At 28.1% G+C, this 20,645-nt stretch overlaps 1 long non-coding RNA gene across 1 annotated transcript in view; it reads right to left on the bottom strand.

Moving 5' to 3' along the window:
• The window catches only part of LOC127290577 (uncharacterized), a 51,387-nt gene that overhangs the window by 14,094 nt on the left and 16,648 nt on the right, over nucleotides 1-20,645 (bottom strand). Inside the window, exons 6-7 of the long non-coding RNA XR_007844387.1 lie at nucleotides 14,116-14,334; nucleotides 10,603-11,025 (exon numbers count right to left, since the gene is read on the bottom strand). This is a non-coding gene — a long non-coding RNA (uncharacterized LOC127290577). The remainder of the gene's footprint in view (nucleotides 1-10,602; nucleotides 11,026-14,115; nucleotides 14,335-20,645) is intronic.

Genomic DNA, 20,645 nt, shown 5'->3' with positions numbered 1-20,645 from the left:
CTACACTCAAATAAATTTATGAAAATTTTTCGAAAAATTAAATTTGCAAGATTATTGATCGGGAATACCACCAAAGCCTTAACCCGGGAGTCTCGAACAAAAAATGTATGGCGCACTTTTTGATTGGTCCAGCGGATGCTGAGCTACACTCAGATAAATTTTTTAAAAAATTTCGAAAAATTAACTTTTCGAGATAATTGATCGGGAATACCGCCAAAGTCTTAACCCGGGAGTCTCGAACAAAAATGTATGGCGCACTTTTTGATTGGTCCAGCGGATGCTGAGCTACAATCAAATAAATTTATGAAAAATTTTCGAAAAATTAAATTTGCAAGATTATTGATCGGAAATACCACCAAAGTCTTAACCCGGGAGTCTCGAACAAGAAATGTATGGCGCACTTTTTGATTGGTCCAGCGGATGCTGAGCTACACTCAGATAAATTTTTTAAAAAATTTCGTAAAATTAAATTTGCAAAATAATTGATCGGGAATACCGCCAAAGTCTTAACCCGGGAGTCTCGAACAAAAAATGTATGGCGCACTTTTAGATTGGTCCAGCGGACGCTGAGCTATACTCAGATAAATTTTTTAAAAAATTTCGAAAAATTAAATTTTCGAGATTATTGATCGGGAAAACCGCCAAAGTCTTTAGCAAAAAGTAGCGAACAAAAAATTTATGGCGCACTTTTTGATTGGTCCAGCGGATGCTGAGCTACACTAGAAAACAAATTTGTAAAAAATTTAGAAAAATTAAATTTGCGAGATATTCCTTCCGGAATACCGCCAATAAAATAGGGAAAAAGTTTCGAACAACAAATGTAAAGCGCACTTATGATTGGTTTAACGGATGCTGAACTAGGTTAAAATAAATTTTGGATTTTTAACTGCACTAATTTTTATATTCGTCAGAAATTTCTATTTTTGGCCATCGTTTAAATTTAAAATTCAACAAAAATTATGCATTATTTTTCTTTCTTGATATTTTCACAGAACATATTGAACAGGAAGGACATTGGGAAAAGTGAATCGATTTCACACATATATAGAACATATTATATGATATGGAATATACTTTTGGAATTTTGAGAGAATCAGAGAGAACGTTCAGGAACCAAAATGTAAATTATCCTTCGATTTCATCCAAGTTCACCTGTCATTTATATGTGCATTCAGCAAAATGCAGCTGTGAGTTTGTGATATAGATACGAATCCAGATGCTCTCCAGTCGTTAAAACACACGTACAAACTTCTGCATTGTATTTTGAATTTTGCGGGGTCAATTAAAACGTAGCAGTTATATATATAAATTTCATAGCATGAGACTATTCTGCATATAACCCTATATATACTCTCTAAAATCATATTTATTTGTTTCCAAACGTGAACAGCATTGTCACCATTTTCATATAAAGTTATCTGTTTGACAAAGTGTTTATTTTGTCAGCGCAATAAATTTCTCCGATATAAATGCTTTTTATAGTATTTAAATTTTTTTTTTATTCTTAAATATTATATGCAAAAAAAAATTGTTATTGCATTTAATAAAAAATTGCAGTTAATTAAATTGAGTAACTACCATCCTTAAATAGTGAAATGTAAATATAAAACGTCTTGTATTTACCAGTTGCAAACACTTAACGCCAAACGTAACTTTGTACATTGTACACATGATTCTAGCAAATATTACAGTTTAATAATTTAAATTTAATGCTTTCTTAATTGCTTCCAAACATATGCTGCTTTATATCTTGCTAATTATGTGAAACAGAAATTATTTACACTTGAAAAAAATTTAAAGTAGAAGAAAAAAATAAATTGATAATTTAAATTATTCATTTTAATATCTAAAAAATCAATAGTAATTCTTTTTTAAATTAAAAATTAATAATAAAAATGGAATAATTAAAATTAAATGGAAAAATTGAATTTCAAGTTCATTGAGGAAAGATTTTTTAATTGTCAAGATATCTCGTTAAAAATCAATTGCCATATAAAAATGTTGAATATATATAGTTCATACATATGAAGGCAATTAGTGTTTCTTTTCATTTCTTTTGCTTCAAAACATGATGCAATCGTATTTTTTGCAACGATTTCCTGTTGTATCATTAGAGAAAATTGAGTTTTCGCGATTGCCATGAAAATTGTGTTACATAGCTGTGTAAAATGAGTGTTTGGTACAGTTTCTACGATCGTGTAGGAAATATTCAAATTTCCACTTTGCATAGTTTGTTAATAACGAAAATCGACAAAACTATTTCACAGGGAGGCAAATAAAATTTCAAATGTCATCATCAGCTTTAACTGTTTAAAAAATATATTTCTGATGGCTCCTTCAAAAAACAATTTCAATTTTTTATCACTTAAAAGACTAATATATATATATATATATATATATATATATATATATATATATTTATATATATGAAATGAATAAAAATCAATGAAAATTTAAATAGGGGACAATTTTTAAATCCATTATTGTTTTATTCTAGAGGGGAATTTTTTTCAGTCTTCATTGTCGCGTCTAGTGCATATTTTTTTGCAATATAATTTATTTACAAACTTTCGCAAAACTATTTTATCTGAAAAACTTTCTTTTTAAAAATTAATGACCTGTTATAAAATAATTTCAATTTTATTAAAAACTTTCATAACCTGAGAACTTTTAAAAGGGTAATTTAAAATGTACTTAAGACTAAAAGTCTTCTTGAAAATGATGTTAATTTTTAAATATATACATTAAGTCTTTTAAATTTTAAATATAGACTTTTTTAAACCAAATAAACAATTCATAAAATAATTAACGATGTTACCGTATAAACGTTTTTAAATCAAATTATATACGATGCAATATTACTGCCTTGATACTTCAATAATTAATATATAATAACTGCGCCATTTTATTAATAAATGTTAATTCAATTCTATATTTTTATTATTAAAATATTTGAAAGGATTAAAAAAAATGTTTCCCAGTCAAAAAAAAGGTAAACACAAAATCCTAAGTAATTTTTAAGTAAAACGAATATTTATATTTTAAAATAACACGAAAATAAAAATTTTAAAAAAAGCTTCAATACAAGGCAAAGCTTGAAAGTTTATGCTTTGCATGAATGGAGAGAACGTGTCGTCGCTTGACTGCTTTTATTTCCGTCGAGTTTACTGTTTCAATCAAGAATTATATCCTCGAGTGAAAGAAAGTTTGCTACCGACAGCTGCGTCTGCATTTTATATGCTTTTTTACTTTAAATGGAAATGTGAAATAGAAATTAAGTTTAAATAAAAATACGCTCAATCCATCCTACTTGCGCGGCAAAAAAAAAATTACATTTTACAAATAAATTTCTAATCAATGAAATTAAAATTATCCACTAAGTTGCGGTTAATTTTATTTATAATATACAATGAAATTTAATTGTCAATCTTAGTGTTTTTAGTTAATGAGAAAATCTCTATCAGTTAATCGAATATCAAGTCTTCCATAAAACATTTTTAATTGTTTACTGCACAAACTCATTAATCTTCTATTGTTAAATATATAACCTAAAGTGTTGGACTAAATGCGCTTTTTAATTAAAATCTCGATTTTCCCATTACACCGGAAACCGAGATAAAAAATAATGATCATTTTATTTGTTAAATGTAAAAAAAAAATTTACATACACAATTTGTTGAAATTTAATATTCCCTATTTGTAAAAAGAATAAACTAATTTTCTGCATTTCAAAGTGAGGATAATTTTCATTTTTAAAAAATAAATCTTTTCACTAATTATAATATAAATTGGATTAAAACACTCGTTTGTCAGGATAGCATCATGTTATAATAATTAAGGATTGTCCCACCGTGAAACTTATGTAAAATTATCGAATCGATCATAAATTTAAACACATAAAAGCTGAAACGCAGTTTTCCCATTAATGAGCCTTTTATCTCTTATCATTTTCCAAAATTATACACAGAATCCTGATACTTTATTATTATGATAATAAAAGAGTTTCCAATAATAAGCTCTAATATTACCAAATTAATAACTTTTATCTCTCATTATATACTTTATTCTTTACATATATATTATTAATTTTAATAATAAAATATAGAATTTCATTTAACAGTTTTATATATAATAATTATTATGAATCATAATTTAAAAATTCAAATTATAAAATTTATAAATTATTTTAAGAGCAATTTCACACCAAAAATAGTTTATTGCAACCTAAATGATTTCACAGTAAAGTCGACTAAAATTAAATTATTTTTTTTTACTAAAAAATTATTTATATTTTATAAAAAAAAAAAATTACAGCAAAAAACTTTTGACTTGAACACGAGACAGAAGACCTTGTACAACAATGAAGATTGAATCGTTAGTGGATCATCAAAGTTTACTGCGGACGATCGAAGTTTATTTAATGCATTTGAAATTCCATGGATCTCGGAATTGGCATTTTAGAAGGGTTTTTAAGTGCAATAGGATGAGAAACTAAAGGATCGGCTCCTAATTGCTAAAGTTCGAAGAGAGAGGGAGAGCTGAGTGCCAGGTGTGCTCAAGGGGTCCTGAGTATTTGATAAAGGATGAAATATTGACAATCTGCAACCTTCGGACTTGATTCAAAAAACTAGAGAAAAACCGATCTATATAACTAATTTTTTTTTTTAATCATCATTTTAGTAAAAAAAATTTCAAAAATTATAAATTTCAATTTACTAAATAAAATAACGAGTACATTTCAAGCAATAAAAAATGGAATAATTCAGTGGTATTCATTTCACTAAATGAAGAATTAATTCAATGGGATTCAATTCACTAATAGAATTTGTTCAATGTTAATACGATACAATTCTCTATACACAAGGAAAAAAAAATTATCAAAAGCCAAATTGTAAAAATTTTCTTTTCAAAGTAAAATTTTAAACAATTTTGAAATTTAATTTCTATGAATTCGAATTTGTGATGAAAATTAGCTTAAGAGGATGTTGCTCCTTAGCTTAAATTTCTGAGAAGCTTTAAACTGATTGTTGAAAGTGAGTCGAGAGATTAAACTTTCTAGACGTGCCTGTATCTGACAAAAGCTTATACTCGCATCTGTTATAATTTGCATATATGAAAGTAGTAAAATGTGAAATTAAAAGTGTACCCACATTCTACGAAACTTGGAGAAATCAATTTTAATAATTTCCGATTATCAAATATGTGCCCCAATTATACTGTGATTTTCATTCGAAAAGGAAAAACATAAATAATTTTAAAGTTATTTAAAGTAAATTAATCGTTATAGTAATTTATATCAATGTCACTTCTTGTTTCTTATACTCAATTACTTTTAGGAATTTTGTCACGAGAGAATGATTGTAATGTGTTTCAAAGTACCAAAATTTGTCCCAATTTTGAACAGTTTAATTAAATTAGAACTTGTAACAAATTTAATGCACACACAAGTACGTTACAGTAACTTATTGTTTTACACTGTTTTAATTGCAAAGTTGACGTTAAAGGGAAGAGACGTAATTAAATATAGGTATATACGAATACAGTATTATACTTTAATCTCATTGATTGACAGAAAAGTTAGATTTCTATGAGTACTTTTGTTATCTGCTATATACCATGGATGAAAAACTATTGAGTAACGTTGGACATATTTCATTCCGACTTTGCTGGAAGAAAAATATCCAACATGAAACTCGCAATGACACTCGATAGATATTTATTACAGAAATACAGTAACTGCAGAGAGAGAGAGAGAGAGAGAGAGAGAGACAGAGGACAACGTGGGTGAGCGTCTGTCACCTTTTACGGGTAACCATTGTTCCCAAGTTTCTGATGGGAGAGAAAACGAGGATAGAGAGGATTTCAGATAATGCCCAAGTTACAAAGAGATAGTGAAAAAGAATGAAATTGGTAAGGGAAAGTTTCATAGAGAGAAGAAGAGAGAAGGATTATTCGCAAGTACTGGAAGAAGTTTCAGAAGCGATAAGTGGCTTGGAAAACGCGCTGTACACATTGTTCACAACTTATACTTGAACGAAGCGACGGACTCGTCACAATTACGTTCTGACGGGCAAAGTTATAATCACAAAGAATCAAACTAAAAATTAAATTGTGGAAAACTGATAAATTACTATGAAGAAGCAATTTATTTTTTTTATGCAAATAAAACGAAAATTATTCTTCTCATAAAATATAATAAATAATATATTAATTAGAGCAAAGAGATAAAAAGAAAACTAAAAATATAACAAAAAAAAAAAAAATTTGAAGACATTTTCCAGCAAAGTAATTATATACTGACCATTACATATATAAAGAATGCTGTGAGTAAAAGAAAAATAGAGGACATCGCAAAGGCAATGGTAGAGCCATTTGAAATGATTACATTGTACAGTTTATTTACTGAATGTTCGCAGTACTATATATATAGTCTTCAATTTCTTCGTTAACTGAGAAATGCGTCCACCACACTACGTTTATTATGTCTCGTTCCAGAAAAGCATTTAGAGGATAAATGTTACAAAAAAGCATAAAAAGTCACAAGCCCAAACCGCTTACATTAAATCTCCAACGCGAAAGCATGACAAAGAGGTACATGCAAATGCACAAAATCGATTTTTTATGCATAGGTACATAGTGCAATCAAAAGCGACAAAAAAAAAATAACTTTAAACCCTATCTTTTGGAAACTATTTCAAATAATTAATAATATAATTTTTATTCAACAGATTTTTATCATAAGTTTGATGTAAAAAAAATCCTTATAACCAAAAATTAGACTTTACAAAATTTTTTTAGTACTGCGAAGAGAAATGAGAAATCACTGTTGAATTTTGTACAATTGGAATATTTTTCATTTAAAATACCATTGTGAGGGAAACTAATCTTAAAAGTTTTAATCTGTAATTTTGCAGAGATAAAAGTTATTAAAGTGAGACTTAACTCTAATCCAAGTAACTGTCAAATGAAATCAAATGAATTGTAAAATTATCTGAAAAGTTCGAAAATTTCAATAATTTGTTTTCTTCAACTCGTTTCGCGCCCCCCCCCCCCCCGCCCCTACCCTTCTTTGGTAATTGTTCCCTAAGTCTCTGACTATGATTGGCGGTAACTCTTCAAGTTGTGAGCAAGGGAGTGAAGAAGAAGAAGAAGAACAAGAACTTGAGAGGATTTTCCCTCGGGCACGTTCGACAAATACAAAAGTCGATTGAACCCATTGGACATTGGGCAACAACAAGTTTAACAGACTTTCCAGAAATTCACGATTTAAGTTCAATCACTTCTATAACACACAAGAACAAACATAACAAGAATCTATACACTCAAAATATATATCAACAAAAAAAAAAAATATTGTACGAAATTGTTTTACTTTTTTTCATTTAAAATGTAATAGCAAAAAAAAAAAGTTATAGAAACTAATATTTTCGGAAATTAAAATTTTAAAAATGTACAAAATTCACTAATAATTAAAAGTTTCATTTCATATACAAAAAATAAGCCATTATTGTTTTTCATATTATCCTGACCTATCAAACTTTTAAATGTCATTTTTTTATTTGAACTACTGTTTCCTAGTTTTATATATATATATATATATATATATATATATATATATATATATATATATATATAGCTACTGTGGAAAATGGAGGTGAAAAAAAATATTGAAGATATTCATCGTTAAATGGAATGGAAAGACAGGCTGAAATTTAGTTATCCGCAGAAATAAAAGGCACATGACACAGTTTTGTAATAGTACTGAAAATTGTCAGTATATGTGTTTAAAGCGCGCAGAGAGTGCAAAGAGTCTCGAGGGTATTTTAATTGTTAGAGAATCTAGAATCGCTTTTAGTATATAGTTTGGACCAGTGTGTCAAATAAAGGCCTTCTGGCTAGTGAATGACAATTTCCACAAATAGTCGACACGTACTGATAATATAAAATTTGATAAATATCCTGATTTTAATCACTTAAATTTAATTTTCTTTCTAAATTAAACAAAATAAATTAAATTTATTAAAAAAAAATATTTAAATTTTAATTCAATTGTCATATACTATTGTGCTGGTAATAATACCTGATAATTTAAATAATAGTAGATTTATAACAATGTATTGTATAACACGTATATAATACAAATTCACCGAGAATCTTGCAACCCTCGTCGGAGGCTGACAGAGTGACGGATTTCACGGGACGCCGAGCTAACGAAAAACTAGTCGGCTGTGAGGTGAGAGGGCAGAGACTTTACCTCCCTACCCCTTTACCAACATCAGCTTTTATCCAACATTCCTGCAACATGTAAAGATACCTATAGTCTACTCGATATTCAAAATATTATCGTTTGTAAATAAAATCGAAAAAATTTTTACTAAAAATGCTTTTATGTAAAGAGTTGTAAAAAACTTTTTATTTACTTTCTTTACATTTTTAACACTAGCGATTAATTATTAACACAATTAGAAACAAAAATTAGCAAATAAAATTGTACGATACGATATGAGCAAAAGAGAAATGAAAGAAAGAAATTAGCGAAAAAAATATGAAAGTAGTGTCAAGATATATGGTGTTAAACTTTACGTAAAGTGAACCTAACGAGCATTAATAGATCTTGATTAATACCAAGCGATTTATTGAAATTTTTTTTCGAAATTTTACGATGCAAGTCAAACTACCTTTTATTGATAATAATTGATATTAAAACTTTTCCTCTATACAAAATACCGTTATTACAATCTTCTATCTTTCTAAAGTCACCATTAGAAACTACCTTTATTATTTCAGGACGTCAACTCTTAAAAATTTATTGCACAGATAAGTAGCTGAATTGTCGAAACTGGATCAAATACTTTTACTTAATTATTTCACATCTTTTATTGCAATAAAATTAATTTCTCTACTAATTTTCTTTCCAATATGTATATGTTTATCTTATTCTGAAATCTGATTAACTATAATATTAAATCAAGCCAATTTTTATAAATATGAAACATAAATGAATTAAAATTCGGATTTAATTGTATGGAATAAATTTTGCCTTGACAAATGAAAGAGAGGAAAATTTTCCATTTATTTAGTTACCCTAACTATATGATCAGAAAATTTGAAATTTTTCTATTATAATGGAAAAAAAAATATTTGATTCCAAAAAGCACAAATCATCAATATTAATATATATATTTTTTGGAAAATAGAAAACAAAAACCTATTAATAAGGGGAAAAAGAAATCTCTCGCAGTAATATCGCGTGCAAGTGAAGAAACTGACAAACACAACTTAGCTGAAAAATTAGAAACATAGACGAAGAACTTGACGAATGTTGCTTATGCAGGCGAGATAAATTAATCAAGTTTATTTATCGATCAGGAAATGGACCTTCTTGAAAATCAAAAGCGACGCTTCTACCATATTCTGTATAAAAGGTAATTCTTCTCCGGGTTAAAACTGTATATAGAAATAGGCCGCCACATAGCAGGAGTTGAGTTCAAGGGTAGAGGGGTAAAAGGGGTTCTATGTGTCGCGGACATGTGATCGATAGAATATACCCTATACTTGCACCAACATCACCTCTCGTCCTAATATTACAATACTACCATAAAACATTGGTATATGTGCACGTAAACGACCGCGCGTGTTTACTTGCACTCTATACATGTAAAATGTAATATATAAATACGTGCAAGGCACTTCGACAGGAGCCAAGGGAAAATCCGCTTTTCATTATCTATCCTCACACCAACAGGTCACCCACACTTAGTCTTGTGTGTCTCTTCCGCGTCACGACGGTGAAAATCGGATTCCTCAGACTATTTGAAAAATTGCTACTTTCCACATTGAAAGTCTTTAACTCCCGGTCATTAAACAATGTCGAAGACAAACACTTTCCCATCAAGCAAAAGAGGGGAGAGCGGATCAATTGAAATAACTTTGCCTTCACATAATATGTATAAAAGAAGCTAAACTTTTATAATCAAAAATAATAATATTTTAAGAAAGAAATTTTAATTCTTTTTTTAATTTACAATTTCATCATTTTAGGATCCTATCCAAATATTTATACCGATAAAGCAATAAAGTAATATAAATTATCAGTTATAAAAATGATTTTAAAAATTCCCGTACTCCTAAATTCTAATAGTTACGTAAGTAACAATATAAAATATTAACTAAATCTAGGTAGGCGCTATAATGGTTAAAGTTCAGTATAAGTTTATACAGTAAAGAATAACATAAATCAAATAACATTATTATCAAAGGAGAAGATTAATTTTTGATAAATTGAATCTGCTTTACCATTATATCAATTAATTTCAAAAATAATTGTTATTGTTCAATAATACTAATTTTCTCTAAATCACAATGTCTACATTTAGTTCTGTATGTATTTCCTTAAATCACTTTCATAGATAGAAATAAAATAAGTTTATCTCAAGGAAGGGACACAACCTTGGGCACCAAGTGGGGAAATCACTACAGATTCTCCTTACATGCATCTATTTGGACTGTAAGAGTAGATGTGCGATTTCTAGGAGGGATTTTAATTATGGTAGGGATTCCACGCCGGTAGACCAAATGTTATAGAAATATTCAAAAACTTACATGTAATCAATCTTTATTCTGGAGCTGCTTTCAAATATCACATCCATTGCACTTTCGAACACTACCGAAATTATAAAACTATAAACAAAAATTACAAAAAGAAATTACGATCGCGGTTTAAAAGAATTCGAACACTCCCGAAATTAATTTTGAAACTAAATAAAAAATTACTTTACTTTAATTACCAAACAGAAACTAAAAAGAAAATTGACATACTTTTTTTTAACGATCGCGGTTTTAAAGAATTCGAACACTCCCGAGGGTAAATTTCAACTAAAAAAAAAAATTAGATTTCTGTTTGGATTTGAAAAAATAGACAATTAACAATGAACGCACTCCCGAATGCAAAATAAATTACTGATCCTTTATTTTCTCCTCGAAGTGCACTTAATGTTCACATAGTGAGTGCCATCCTTTTCAGCCCTGAAACAAAGTAAAAAAATAATTTTTGTTAATGTTAATACAATTCCCTTCCTCGCTATTTATATAATTACTGAGAAAAATATTTAGTCCGAGTTAGTAAAATCTGTTTGGTCAAATCAAATAATTTTATTACTATTCCTTCAATAAAAGGTCAAAATCTGTTTGTTGCTATCTATGCAAAGAATTCATTGCCTCTACGACCTTGAATACCGTGTAACTCCCAATCGAAAGGGCGGGGCTTCAAAATGTTCTATCTCTTTCAAATTGTTTTCAAATCGATTCTAAAGAAAACATTTCTGAATTATTGTACTTTAATGAATAAATAATATTTTTTTTTTTTGTTTTGAAAATAATGACTAGATATGCCTCCATAATATCCGCATAGGCTCATGAAAAATGTACAAAATTTAAAATTTCCGATACAACCTATTTTCCGTTGTATATACATAACACCGGTATAACCACTCTTCTAAAACTCATTAAAAAATAATTTTCAAAATTCACGGAAAGAATCTTTTAATTAATTAAAAAGCATATATGCACAGTTTTGATAAATTAATCTTTAGTTTCCGAATGAGAGAAAATTCAAAATCTTTGTTTTTATTTTATTAATCAGAATATTTTTAATTCGCGTGCCTCGTTTAAAATTTCAATGTGTGGTACCAATTGTGGAAATCGTCGATTAAACGCGAAAACATGAACGAATGGAAGCAAAACAGGTATACACATACATATACATATATATATACTTTGACGAACTCTCGGGAAGCTGCGAGCACCACCTATCCTGTACCAAAAGTGCAGAACGCGGTTTGCTCTCTTGTCATTATTATGCTATAGTGTGAGTATTGCCGCGACATGCCATGCTCCACAATTTACATTGGCCCTTGTCTGCGCTTTACTGAATTCTCTCCAAATATACAATACACCATGAAAATAATACCGTAAACTGGATGCGTTCATAAATAAACATCTGCATAAATTGTATAGTCATCCTCTTTAGATAAATTATATCATATATATATATATTATAATAATGAGATAAAGTCAATGTATATTGGCATGCTTTTATACTCGTCACGATTCACTATATTATATGTGACGTTCCATGAGGAAAGGGACCTTAGCTGCAAAAAAATGAAAATTGAGTTTTTGATATCAGTCGATAGATCTTGAGTTGCTCTTTCAGATACAAAAGTTAAAAATTGTACTTTTCTATTTAGTTTTTTTGTTATAAAGCATTAATCATGACCATGTTAATCGCGTTCCAGCACGGACTACAGAAACCATCCCCACCACTTCTACACTAGTATACTTGTCGTAAGCGTGAGCTGTAGGAACGATGTAGTAGTAAGGTGGTGGGGCTGATTTTCGATGGAGGGTCTCAACCAATCAGGGACGCTCTACTTTAAATACCTTTTCTGGAAAATGCGTCTATTGCAGCTAAGGTCCCTTTCCTCATGGAACGTCACATATACAAAATCACCAGATAATGAAAATTAACACAATCAAGTGGAAAATACTTTAAACTAATTTCATTTTCTTTTCGCGACAAAAGCTTTTTTTTCTCCTTAATAACATTATAAACTTGAATTGAGTTTTTAATATATAAATACGATACGTGACATTTAATAATAAATGGTTTAAACTGATTGGAATACATATATGCTACATGTCGATAGATGTATAAAATTAAATAATAAACTTAACAGGTTTCAGTTTAATTCAGTTTAAAACAATTTACATTAAATTAATGCAATACACATTTGTACTGAAAATTATCAAGTAGATAATTTTCACAAATAAAATGGAAAATGAAATCTGTTGATTTAACGAGGTCTTTTGTTCAAATATAACAAGTATTTGAAAAATTAAACTTCTCAATTAAATTGCCTGATTGTATATAGATTTTATAATTAACAATTTATTTTGTTTGCTTTGTTTTTTTTCAGAAACAATATCAATTCAGAAGAATACTATGTCCAGAAAAATTAATAACAATAATCCACAGTGTGCTCATAAAAAGAAAAATCTAAGGCTCATCGGATCGTGAAAAATGAGAAAAAGAAATGAAAAAGTCACGATCTTCTTTCTTTGTGAGATTTAGGAGCTTCCCCAAGAGAAATTGGTCCGAAAAATGCTTTAAAACAGAGACTTGAATTGAAGAAAATACAAGGGGAAAAATAAAAATAGAGAACCCTGATCTAAGTGAAGTAAAAAATATTACTGTCATTCTGACAGAATGACAGATTGATTTCAGTGTATTATATTGAACTATATACTAATGAAACTACTGCAGTACCTTATAAAAAAATTTTCACATTTCATAAAATATCAAATTTCTATATGTAATTGACAAAGAGAGGCAAAAAAAGTATAATCATACCCGAATAAATATTTTACCTTTAAATTTTCTTAGGGAATTTTGTCTACAAATTTTCCAACTTTCATCATACATAAATTTTTTTCCCAAAATTGTATGCGCATATTCTTGTTGGTTTCCCTTATCATTTTTCCATTCTCTATTATCATTTCTCTTACACAGCATCTCTCTATAACGCTTACTTCTTTATTCTATTAAAGATTCTCATCTAATCCCATATGATTATAGAATACAAAATTTCATTATTATTTAATCCCATGTTTTCTTAATACAGTAAACATATATACCCTATTCGGAAAAAAATTCAAATTCTTTTTTCGGTGTTTATTTTAAATCAGAAAAAAAGGATAAATCTCCACTAACTACGAAATATTATATACATATGTTTAATATTGGTTACTATGGAAAAATTTTCTGGCTCTTTGAGCTATTAATGAGTCTTTTGTATAATATTCCCTGCGTTCAGCAAATTGCTTTCCCTGTTTAAGAAAATTCATTAATTCTGCAAAATGTAATTTTCCCGATCGTTATTTGAATAATAAAATAGTTTATTTCTGATTATGTTTGATTCATATTCAATTTCCGGATAATAATAATAAAAAGCATTTAAGCTTTCTGTATAAATTTCAATAATTTACATTAGAAAAATTACTCATCAAAAAGAAAATGCTACAACAAAATTTTTTGTAATAAAATAAAATATTTACCTTAATGACAAATTTTCAGCTTCGAGAAGATTCTTTCAAACTAAATAGCCCTTGGAGATCGCTACTTTGAAATTAAATTTCCATTCAGAAAATATGAAAATTAACCGTAAAAATAGACCGAGAAAAGTCTGCAACTGGAGAATTCTGTGTCCTTCAAGATATCCTTTTTTACTTTCGCCTTTATCTTTGAAGTACGTGACACCACGTACGGGATAGAATCTGCAAAAAGAAAATTAAAGATTTATTTAGTATTTATTTTGTACTTAAACATAAACTGAAAAAAATTTCTAAAGAATTAAATTAAAAAATTTTCGAAACAAAATGCCACAGTTAACATTGTTGTCACGTTAAAAATAAAAATACCTTTTCCCAAGAGGTATATACAATAAATTAATGAAGATGAAATGCACATTATTTCTAAATTTTAAAAGACTTTCTCATATTATACACGATGCAATGGATTATTATGGTTATTTGTCCATGTGCAGTCGGTTTATGGACTTGTATGGACGTGGGAGGTGAAATCTGCCACCGAATGGAGGTCATTCTGGTTAGAGATAGTAAGCAACCTGTAGGCATTGCACACTGTGAACATTGTGCAACATGATATTCCCTTGGGAATCAACAACCCCTGGCTACTTTGTCTTGTGTTCATCCGGTGGAGACACAAGATCACTCCTATACCTTTCTCAGTCTCACCCCATACCTTTGAAGGTCCTAAATCCATATCCAGTCTATGTACATACATATATATACACTTCGATTCCACTTTATATATCCTCAAATAATCGCCCAAGGCAAACGAATTGCTTACTGTTTCTGTTTTTATTACTATTTCATCACTTGACAATGTTCAGAAATTTTAGATTTTAAAATTCACGAAATGTTTAGAATGTATGATGAAAATGCATGTAATTTAGGCCTCAATGTTTTCCGTTCATTCACCTCTATTGTAGCCTCACTCAGTTTAATGTCTTCTCTAACGGTGATACATTGTCACTCAACAACTTTATTGATTATTGATTCACCGGGTCATTAATAAACTCTAACATCGCAAAATTTATAATGGTTTCAATTAAATCAACTTTTTAACCCACACAAAATTTTAATTAATTCTCAAGAAATAGAATTTTCAAAAAAAAATAAGTGTGTCACTTTTATTCTGTTTAACAAATTGAAATGTTGTTTACACGAAACTGGGTAAGTAACTACAAATATCTATTGCATGCGAGTGCAGAAAGTTTACGTGCACGTGTGCATTCAAACATGCTGTTGCATGTGAAACACAGTAAAAAAAAATTTTTTTTTTAACCTCACACATTTCGTTTTCTATATATAGGTAAATAGATATTTCCATAAAACTATTATCTCTATAAATGACAGATTTTAATTTAATTTTGAAAAAAATCAAAATATATAATCAATAACAAAGGAAAACATTTGGGGGGGGGGAAAATGATGTACGATTTTCGCATCCTTGCAGAAATTGGATGACTATTGCAGATTTATTACTCCAATTTCGATAAATCCACCACTTGGGAAAATCCATATGGGAAAAGTTGGGAAATAAGAAACCACATGCCATGGATAATGTATTTGACTCAAAACTGTTTACTAAAATTGATACAAAAATTTTTTTGAATGCTCGTTTAAATTATAAACGGAAATGGAAGAAAAGTATTAAAATTTTCTTAAAACGGGAAATTATTTTACAATTCAAATCTTCACATATCTTGAAGAAAAAGAAATTGACATGAATTCACTGCTTGTTGAGTTAATTATATTTCCAGATTGATTTAATTCTACATTTCTTCCTTATCTTGAACCAGATCTGGTTGTATAAGAAGAGAGACCTACATTTTGCCAGCTATACATGATTCAAATCATTTACCTTCGAAAGAATATATACATATATATAATATATATAAAACAAGTATCGATATAATTTCAAGTTTACTGCAGAAATTCCATATGCAATACCAATACTTTTGCTGTAATATAAAATCTATCTCGTTTTAAAGGAAGAAGAGTAATTTTTTTTTCATTAACAAATAAACCATTCAACGTCTGAAATAATCAAAGGCGAGTGAAACTAATAGAGGTCGTCTGAAGACTTTCTCCAGTTAGTCGGACGTCGCTAACTCACAGAGTGAGGATTTGTATCATCTTCACTTCTTTATAAGAAGCTTTCTATATACAATTTCTATACGAACTCGCTGACATCGACTTTTTCGATAAATACTACTGTATACCTTAATGTTCAGTCTCGAGAGTCTTTGAACAATAATTCCACTCCTGACCTTTTCTTATATATATATATATATATATATATATATATATATATATATATATATATATATATATATATATATATGTTTACTAAACAAGAAATTTTCCCTTGGCATTAAACTTGACTTATAGATGACTAAATATCTTCTGAATTCTTAACAACTTTTTTGTTAAAAAAAAAAAAAAGAAAAAATAACTCTCTTACAAAAATATTGATTTCAACAGGTCACTTTTTTCCGGTACGATAATTCATCACTGAATGTCACGAGCAGAAGTTCAGCAAAGAAAAATTTTTCGAAACGAAACAAATTTACTATAACCTATACGGTAAATATTGTGTTACCGACAGTGAAAAGAAAAATGATTTTCAAGGCAAAAATTAAGCTGTCTTTTCAATGCATTTTTCTCCACGCGCTATCTTTTTTATAATTATACTATTTTTTTATTAACAGAGATTTATTTCCAAAAAAAAGAAACTTACACGATATTTTCATATATTTATTAAGAGACGTGAGTTAAAAAAAAACACGAGACCTCTTTTTTTTAACGCACGTCTCTTTGAATTTTATACAATGTCAATTCATTTGAACCTTTTAAAAATTGTGTGACAAATTTAATTCTAAATTTAGTGCCTGACAAATGTCACACAGAGAAAAATATTTTTCAGTGATAAAAAGCCATTTGTTTGTGTTTCTAGGATGCTTTTGCAAAACGTGAATTCATTTCGTCAATAGAAATTTTATTCTCGAACAAATAATATTTTTCGGTACAAAAGGCATTTCATTGAATCAGACAGAAATTCCTTGGCAATGTAAAAAAAATGGAAATAACTGTAAAATATTCACCAATAATTAATTTGAAAAAAAATTTGTAATATTGTTTGTAGGAAACATTTTTTTTTTCACCCGCAAAGAAAACTGCTTTTTACCAATTTTGATTTTGAAATATTCGAAAAATGTAGAAGAAAATAAAACAAAAATTTTTTAAAATGATGACTTCCTTTATCACATTTTTGTGACGAGGAAAAATAAAAATTGGAAAATCCATAAATTCGAGAATGAAAATTGGAACGTCGATAGCAGTGAAATCGAAATGTAGATATGGAGAAAAAATTTAGTTATCTTATATATATCGTAAGGAAGTTGAGCGCTCATCAGATAACAATATAATGGTAAAGGGATGCTGGGATCCTTGCAAACGGATCCTTAGAGATATCATGTGCAATCCTCTTACCATGTTCCTTAAAGACATCCACCTTTACCGCCACTTTCCTAATACACTGTAATGCTACTCGTAAATATTCGTGGCCACATTATATACTGAGCAATTCACCATCAAGGGAAAAGAGTATATTTATTATTCATTTGTTAATTAAAACATAATTTTAACATTATAAAATAATTTTTTTATATACTATGTTAATATTAATTAAACAATTAATAAAACTAATATTGCTAATACTAACTTCTAAACACGTCTTAACTCTAATAGTTAAATTAAAATTTGAACCCCAAGGGGGATCGAACCCCAAACTCATAATCTAACCTAAGGCGCTTAACGACTACGACCACCACAAACTTGTAAATATTCGTTCTATTCTTATGTGAAATCTCATTACTGTCCCCATTTAATACAGATATTATTTTTGTAAGTCTAAATTTCTTAAAATCTTGTGAGAATCTTAAATTTACAGCATTGCATTTTATTTGCAATAAAAATAAAAAAGAAATTAGAAAAGACGAGAGGAAAGTGAAATTTTGGATCTTTAAAAAATTTATTATACATGTTATATTATCAAGAAGATGTTTTCGCAAAGCGAAAGCCAGTTGATCGAGTGCTTATCGTAGAAAGTTTGCAATTACGTATGTAGCTAACGTGAATGAATGACAGATAGAAATTGCCAATTTCAATATATGTTCTCAGTGATTAATAATTTATATAGTACTAGTAGGTGATGACTAAGTGTGCCCTTTTCACTTTTCTCTCATTCCAACAAAACCCTATATAATTTTATAGTAAAAAGGAATTTTCTCCAAATTTTAATAATCATGATATATTCATACAAGTCTATTAAAAAGTTTTTCCTTTTAGAAAAATTTTTTTTTTTTTTTTGAAAATAGTTTCAAGCTTTTGAAGAACTTTAAAAAGCAACCCCTTTAAATTGAAGCACAAAAGTCCAGCAACAAATAAAAGTCCAGAGGGAATGACAATTTTCTAAATTAAATTCAGCCTTTGAGTTCCTAGTAACCGGAAAACCCCGTCTTTTCTCCTAAGTTGGGTATAACAAAATCCTCTTTACGTTTTTGTTCTCGTTTGCCACAATAATGACAACATTAAAAAAAAAAAATAAATAATAACTTCAAAAGAAAAATATCAACGCTAAAATAGTTAATTATTTTTTACCATAGTAATTTTTCTCTTTGATCAGAAATTTAGTCAATATGAGAAAAAAAGAAAAGAAAAGAGAAAACAAATTGGGCCAAAAATTCATTAGACTTAACACCTTTGCACGAACGAATTTTCAAATATATGCGAAAAGAGGAAGGCAGAAAACTCAATTTCAAGCCGTGAAAAAAAGAGTGCAATGAATAATAGAGTCAGTTGGAGATTAGATGGCTAAGAAGTTTGCGTGCCTTGCATCCAGCAGCCTGTGTGGTTTATCAGAAATTCAATGAACTATCGATTTGAAAGTAAATGCGATTCCCTAAAGACAAAAAAAAATTGCTGAAAATAGTTTCTTTCCGTTATAATTTTTCATTCAAATATATATATATATATCAATAAATTCACACGAAATTTTTGAAGTTTTACATTTTCGTTGAACAAATATTTCATTACTATCCTATTTCTATAATTTTAATTAAATTATATCAAATAAAAATTTTAATACCTATCTAAATATGAAAAAATATATATATATTTCCCTCATTCATTACCGTATTTAACGCTACATATTTTATTTTCACAAATAAGTGAAAATTTACAAGTTCTCAACTTTTTCAGTGTAATAAAAACGTCGGTTGGTTGAAGTTTTGCACATATTTCATACTATTTATCTGTCAAAAAAGTAATAAAACTTTCCTCCGTGAAGGTAACTTTGCAGTTTAAACTATATTCTATATTGTAAAGTTCTATTTTTTATTGTTAACGGAAATAAACTTCATTTTTTTTAATAATGAAAGCAAGACACGTATATATAAAGCCATCTTTACTGGTAATTTTTATAAATTATCTTTTCTTAACAATAGAATTATGTCAAATACTTTACGAGTGCAATAAATCTATTCTTCTTATTATAAATTTTTCATATTTTTTAATTAATTAATTATTATTTCGATTAAAAAATTTTTTAAAAAAACTAAAGAAAAAAGTGTAATTCAGAGAAAGTGACAAGAAATAGAGAAATATTTTTTTAATAACTATTTAGTAGGACATTTGATATTATTTTTATTGGAACTCACAGTTAGTAATTTAAACGTTATGAATATGAGTGTTCCAGTCTATTTGCATTTGATTATTATTTCACTATCAAATAACGATCGTGAAATATTAAATACCCAGATAGAAATACTATATCATATCAAGTACATAATTCTATAATTAGTAAAATTTATCATATTGTCGCGAGTACCAATTTATTTATGCGTTTCATTTACCAACTTTCAATGAATATATGAAACCATATTTCCCTAATAAAATGTCGGTTTAATAATTATTCACAATATAAATGCATTGCAGATATAATGAGCAAAAACAAATTAATTAAATTATTAATCATTGCGGCTACCAATCGAAATTATTTGTTCGTTGACTGTTAATAAAATTTTGCTAAACAAGTTAAACTATTTATTATTTTATAAATGTAGAAAAATAATAATTTTTTTATAATTTTGTGAAAAAAGTTATTATTTTTTATTCATTAAATTTGTAATTTTTTTTTTACCCGAATAGTCATTTAAGCGAATTGTCATTTAACAAAATTGGAATTTATCTGAATAATCAATTAAATTGTTTCTTAATTGAATTACCATTTAACCGAATTGATATTTAGAATTAATTAAATTATAATTATTAATTAATTAAATTGCTACTTAATCGAATTAACATATTTCACCGAATTATCATATAATTAACCGAATTGACATTTAACAAAAATTACATTTAACCGAATTGACATTTAATCGAATTGGAATTAATTATTCAACTGTTATTTAATCAAATTGCAATTTAACCAAACTCAC

Source organism: Leptopilina boulardi, unplaced genomic scaffold, assembly GCF_019393585.1.
Source record: "Leptopilina boulardi isolate dan_hultmark-lab unplaced genomic scaffold, ZJU_Lbou_2.1 LbouV2_70, whole genome shotgun sequence".
Lineage (NCBI taxonomy): Eukaryota > Metazoa > Arthropoda > Insecta > Hymenoptera > Figitidae > Leptopilina > Leptopilina boulardi.
This window is presented reverse-complemented; position numbering and strand designations above follow the sequence as displayed.